This window comes from Anoplophora glabripennis, unplaced genomic scaffold (assembly GCF_000390285.2).
Source record: "Anoplophora glabripennis isolate ALB-LARVAE unplaced genomic scaffold, Agla_2.0 scaffold2383, whole genome shotgun sequence".
Taxonomy (NCBI): Eukaryota; Metazoa; Arthropoda; class Insecta; order Coleoptera; family Cerambycidae; genus Anoplophora; species Anoplophora glabripennis.
The window spans coordinates 3,289-9,970 of record NW_019418457.1 but is presented as its reverse complement, the minus strand read 5'-3'; the positions used below and the strand labels follow the sequence as shown (position 1 = coordinate 9,970).

The 6,682-nt window shown below is 33.5% G+C and overlaps 1 long non-coding RNA gene across 1 annotated transcript; it reads left to right on the top strand.

Annotated features, from left to right (window-relative positions):
- Positions 1–518: 518 nt before the first annotated feature.
- LOC111692645 lies at positions 519–5,258 on the top strand. The gene is made up of 3 exons (XR_002763285.1): positions 519–606; positions 695–773; positions 5,124–5,258. It is a non-coding gene; the product is annotated as an uncharacterized LOC111692645 (long non-coding RNA).
- The last annotated feature ends 1,424 nt before the right edge of the window (positions 5,259–6,682 follow it).

Genomic DNA, 6,682 nt, shown 5'->3' with positions numbered 1-6,682 from the left:
TTCTCAGATGTATTTATTTTGTCTTAAAACACATAAATAAATTAAACTTTTTCTAATTTAACCTACGATTTCAGAAATATGGATTGAAGTTGCAATGCTTATAAATTTATTTTTATCAAACACTTAGTTTTGCCAATTTGGATCGAATTTGTCCATTATTTATAAAATATCCAAAGCCTCGGCTGCTACTAACATTTCATAAATAAAACAAGTGCTAGTTGTGGTTTTCGCCTGGTTAATTATTAAAATGTCTATTAGCCTCCCGTATGCATAACAATGGATTTACCAAACGTTATATTTTCGACGAAACTAGCGTGAGTTCTCTAGAATTCTTTAGGATCTTAAGTTCATGCAATATAGATGAATCGATTTAACCTTCGAACTTCAACCTTCAGGTTTTCACATAAAACTTATTTTCTCATTTATTAATATTACATAATGTATTGAATCGTGGATAAAATTAATTAATAATTAAAATGTCATGTTTTTAGTATGAATGTATTTTTCCAGAAATGGCAGTATTGAAAGATTTGATGAAGACAATAACCTTCAGAGAATAATAACCAGTTACAGTGACGAAGAAGATAATATCAACGTTGTAGTGAGGTTAGCAATATATAATTTCAATGCTTTATTTGTTTAATGTTTACTTATATTTTCTAAGTATACAGCAACAAGAATAATACATTTTTAGGGTCAGGCCACTTAGCAAGAAGGAAATTAAGTCAGGTGATGACTATGTTGTGCAGTTTCCGGGAAACGGACAAATTTTGGTAAGTATAATTTTTTTCTTTTTGTTTCATATACAGGGTGGTCCGTAAGTAATGGTCCATACAGACATACTAGATTTTTTTACTTTAAAATATTGCGATTGGAGCCAACATGCCTTAATAAAATGTTGATAACAAAAAAGATACAGGGTGTCAAAGTTGGAAATTAAAAATTGAATTTTCGTAATAATTATAATATTTTTGAGTGTATGAACGTGAAAATTTAGGGGTAGATGTTTCTGTATACGAGAAATCATAATTTGTTATCTATTTCGATGTATCTTCTAGAGGGCGCCACATACGCCGTGTTTATGACGTAAATACGAGCATAATTTTTTTATCCACAACGTTAACGCTTCTTTTTTTAAAAAATCTTAAACCTACATTATTTTCGTGAAAAAATGGTATACTTGTCATTAGCTCTAGAAATTGTCCGTTTTCAAGAAAAACACATTTCAACAATCTGCTGCATGTTTCATTACAGGAAATTTGATCGTAGTGTGCGCTAATGAAAACATTAATTTTGACAATTAAACANATATTGGCTCCAATCGTAATATTTTGAAGTAAAAAATCTAGTATGTCTCTACGGACCATTACTTACGGACCACCCTGTATAGGTACAGATAGGTACAGTGCCGGCCCTTTGAAAGTGGACGACTCTTATAATAAATTGTCTATAATTGGCCTTTGTGAAGCTGACTTATAGCTCTCACTTTCTTTGGTTCCGTTAAATGCGGCATTTTAAATTACCAGGCAAATTACTAATGACACTGACATATAAAAACTTCATAACGTCATAATAAGAAGAGTAGACCACATCACATTAGAAAAATAAATCGTTCACATTCAAAGGGCCGGCAGTGTACTATTTTTTATTTCGAGAAAGGAATTGTTAGCGTTGATCAAATAAAATAACGGTTTAGCCCAGCTTTACTTTAAACAATATATCTTTTATTAAAAATACAGGGTCTTACGAACTTATGTCAAATATTTTTGCCACATGTCCGTTATATCAAAATGAGGTAAATACACGGATTTGTACTGAGTATAATGTAATTTTAAAATCTGACTTACCTCAACAATGCAAGGAGCCACCTTTTGAGAACTGCAGATTTTCATAGAAGATGTTCGATGTACCCACTATTTGCTTGCACACAAGCTTCAGCGCGACGTATTCAATTCGCTCGCACGCGTTGCAACATTGCCATGTCCTCTCGGCAATGCGTCGTCGCAGTTGATCGATGTCACGAACTTTGGAATACACAACACTTTTCACAGAAAATCGCGCACTCTCTGAAAAAAGTGAGCGAGGGCTTCGTCATGCAGTAACCACATATTTTGCCGAACATTTAATGACACGTCTACCAATAACTCCGGCAAGCGATTTTGCAAAAAATCTAGATATGAAGCCCGGTCTAAGCGTCTAGGCAATTCAAAAGGTCCTATTAAAGTGCCATTAACGATACCGGTCCAGATATTCACTGAAAACTGTTGCTGAAAGGCACCGCGACTTATTTCGTGTGGATTTTCTAATAGTCCAGAACATACCTCATCTGTAATGAGTATTTGCACTGTAAATGGAGGAATTCATGCATATTCCTAAAGCAACCGTTCGCAAAAACGTCGACGTAGTGGAAACCCTCAAGAGTAAGCGCTTGAACACGTTGAATTTGAAATGAGTACAACTGAGCTTCTTGTAAGTAATGCCCGGATGCGAAATATTTACTTGCTGTGCGATATTTCTGTTGCTACAGTGCGGATCTTCGACGAGATCTAAAATCATCTCCTCGACATTTAAGATTCTAAGTGATCACCCTGGGCCACCGTCGCGACCTCGACGCGGTTGTTCTTCACCGGTGTCCAAAATTCTTTGCGATACCGCAATAAATGTTTGCGGTGCGGTCAAGATATCTTAAACAGTACACTTGACAAGCTCTGTGGGCATTTTCGTTTGCTTCGCCATAGATTATGAGCATGTCATAATATTCGCGATTGTCAAAATTAATGCGCCCATTTTCAAAGGAAAACTTGGAAATACGGCTATTAAATGTACTTTCGAAAAACAGAAAAACAGCACAGCAATCACGGCAACAATGTATTACAAACCGACTTTCAAATACAGTCCGGCTTCATAGGAAACCTGCAAACTTGTAAACAGTGTTACAGAATTTATTGTAAGTACTCGCCACGATCAAATACATGTATTTTAGCAGTTCCAAAACAGTTTTAGACATATTTTTAATTAGCTTTTTTCCCTATGACTTTAGACTTCCGATACAAGTTTGTGACAGTTAACTCAGTTTTTGCTCCTATTTTACCCCTTTCAATTTTTGACATAAGTTTATTAACACCCTGTACATTAGCACCATTTTTATTAACAAATAAATGAAGCCAAGATTATTTCTCGTTTAACCTTGTGGAGCGCTCCGACAGTTCTTTACATAATAGAAATAGTTCGAATTGTGTGGGTCTATACAATTATGTAGGTCTATACGATGATGACTATTATAGAAGGTTCAAATTACTCGACCATTCCATTAAAAAAAAAAAAACAGCTAAGCGAAGACATATTGACAAAATAGTTGGTTAAGTATTTTGGGCTATTCTAGAACTGTCCGCCATCATAATCAAAATAAGTCTTATGATGTATCGATTAACCGGAAATATTTTAACAAATACACGTTAAGTATGAATTACTTATTATTCTTATGTATTTAAAATTAGTTTAAAATGCCAAAATAAATATTATTCTTTAGGAGACTTGTAATCACTTATGCTATGTATAAGAATTTTTATTTCACGACTTATTTATAATTTGTTAGTTAATAACAATAACAAAATTTGAAGAGTCAAAGTCTTCAATCTTTATATGACACTCTACGGACTTGTCTTCAAAACTTCAAAAAAATCAACGGCGTATCATTTTTGTCTCGATTACTGTTACATAACCTTACCTACAACCATCGGAGCTACTACTGTGTACCAAATTTCTTGTTATATAGGCAAAATCACTTTATTTTACAAATTTTATATTTTGAGTGTAAATTAGTGCAATAGAAGAAAACCCACACAAAGTTGTTGATGTAAAATTTCTTAATTTATTAAGGAGGTTTATCGGGTACGGAGGTACGTTTAAAAGTCTAACGAGAGTTTCTGTACATTCGCTAGTGACTAAAGTAGTAAGCCTTTAGATTTGGCAACGCTGCACTTGGCTGGCTTTGTTTGGATGCCTAAGCTTGAAATATACACCATATGTCACACCTGCGACTTTCAAATAATACGCTACTGCGAGAACCGCGGCGTTGCCGCTATCACGCATATGGACGTTAAGTTAATCAACAACAGCAGTTTGAAGGAGAATTATTATAAATTATGTATCTTACAAGTACCTAATCGATTTCTACGAGCTGTCATACAGTTCCCTAGATATCGGTTTCCTATTTATACAAGTTGCTGTAAAAACTGTTTGTCAATTGCTACGCATTCTAAGCGGAAATACCAAAAAAATCTGCATTCTCATAAGGCTCTGTACTAAATCGTGAAAAATTATTATATTAATATTTCGTCTCTTAGGTATCCAAATATAGTCATAATTTTTTTTGAGGATTTTCTTCGTATTAATAAACTTATATTAATTTTTTTATAAATATGTGTTCGTCAATTCCAATTCAGATAAACTTCCTGAAAGTAAGAGATTAAAATTAATCTAATGAAAGTATTTAAAAAAGTATTTACAGAAATTTTGAATTCATAAGACTACTAAATACTTTAAATTTAAGTACTTTTCACATAAACAATGATTTAGACATATTTATAGATTATAGCACATTTGACGTACGGGACCCGCTAAGGCCCATCACTGAAGTTGCATTCTCAGTTACTACACATTAAATGAGATATATTTTATATAATATAGATATACATATGGTTCATATTTTATAAGATATGTAGTACAAGTACGATTAATTGTGTAAATCCATTAAGGATTTAGTAATTTAGCTACAAATTTTAACCAAACAAAATAAAACAGTTTGCTCTTATTCTTATGGATGAAATTGTGAAATTATATACAAAAAATATAGATTCAATAGAAAATAATGTGCTTCTCTCAATATACTCATTGCATCAAATCTATGAAGTCCAGAGGTAAATAGCAACACTGAAAATTTATCCTCATAAATCGATATATGCACTTGCAAATAATATTTTATAAGTAGCACACAACTGTTCATGAAAAATTCAAACAGAAATTAAAAATGTTTCTCTAAAAAAAATTACTAAAAATTTACTTTAGCGGTTCCAAGTGCTCCGCCCGTAACAATAAGGTAATAAATAATTATTTTAATTAAGGTGGACGGGATACCTGGCGGGCCCAGCGGAGGTCAAAAACCGAAACTGTTTTCATATAACGTTGTCTTCGAACCAGCTGCAACTCAGGAAGACGTCCTTCAGTTCTCCGGAATGAAGAGACTCATTGAAATGTCTGTGGAAGGCTTCAGATGTACCTGTTTCTGTTATGGTCAAACGGGAAGTGGAAAAACGCATACGCTTACTGGTCCACCGGGTCTCGTAAGTGCCAACTGTTTTTAAATACCTACATACTTAGTAGACTAGACTCTAGAGTAGATATATTTAGCGACTTTTTCGTTTCATGTAGTGTCTTTTACTTGTAACTTTAGAAAACCAATTATTTCTAGTAAAGTTTATACCAACTGACAAAAAAAAAACATCAAGACATCGATCCTATTAGATGTGAGGAAATCTGAGAAATGTATTTTCATGTCATAGTTTAAAAACTCGTTGAAATAACATCTATTCATTTTCCAAGGTATTGTTGATTTAAAAAAAATTCCTGACTTCCCACAGACTTATCAACAATCTGAAAAAAACGAGAAATTCTGAACTTTCAAATTTGTCTCCAAGTTAACTTTTGTTTCTGAAATGACAATCAATTTTGTTTACCGCCGATTCGAGTTCTCAAATTGACACAAAATTGACAGAATTTGTGACGGTGGTTTTATAGTACCTATAACATATTACGTAATAAGTGTTGTAAAAAGCATTTTACGCACGAATGGAAAAGTTACGCAGGACGCCGCGTAGCGGCGAGTGCGTAATTCTATGAGTGCGTAATTGCATTACACCACGTATTACGTACTATACTTTACCTACGGCCACTACTGTAAATACTTAAAAACACACCGTCTGCAATCAATGTAAAATTCCTATTTTACGTACGGTAAAAAAATCGCACAGCTTGGTAAAAAAATCGTACAGTTTTCCTAGCAACCCCCTAGCAACGTTCAATACAAACAGTATTGTATTGATCGCAGACGGTGTGTTTTTAAGTATTTACAGTAGTGGTCGTAGGTAAAAATATAAACATTAGACTGTTGACTATTCCTGTTAAACGTTTTTTAAGCTTTTGAAGAAGAAACTACATGGAATTTAAAAAATTATATCTGCTTTTATAATAAAGGAATGGTAATTCTAAGATTGTTTAAGCTTATTAACTAAGAATTATTGCCTACTTAATAAAAAAATTATTATTGTCCTCGATAATCTATTAATGATTAATAAAATCTTTATTCTCTTTCCTTATAAGACTGTATGTACACAAATTGGAGCCGTTCCTGAACAATCGGGCGCGAGGCCTGTTAAAATATAGGTCCAGCGTAAATTATTAAACAACACACCTTGAAGCGTTGCCGCTAGAGCAAGAGCAGCACTTGCCGGGGTACCGTTTCGTGACTTACGCTGGGCGATATTTTTTGTACAAAATCCCGTCCTTAAATGGGAGCAAAGTTGCGTAATCAGGGGGACCAACATTATGCCTCTAAAAAATCTAGGCTAACATGATTAGTGTTCGAAATATTTGAAAAAACCGAAATTTCGGAAATTCGTTTTTG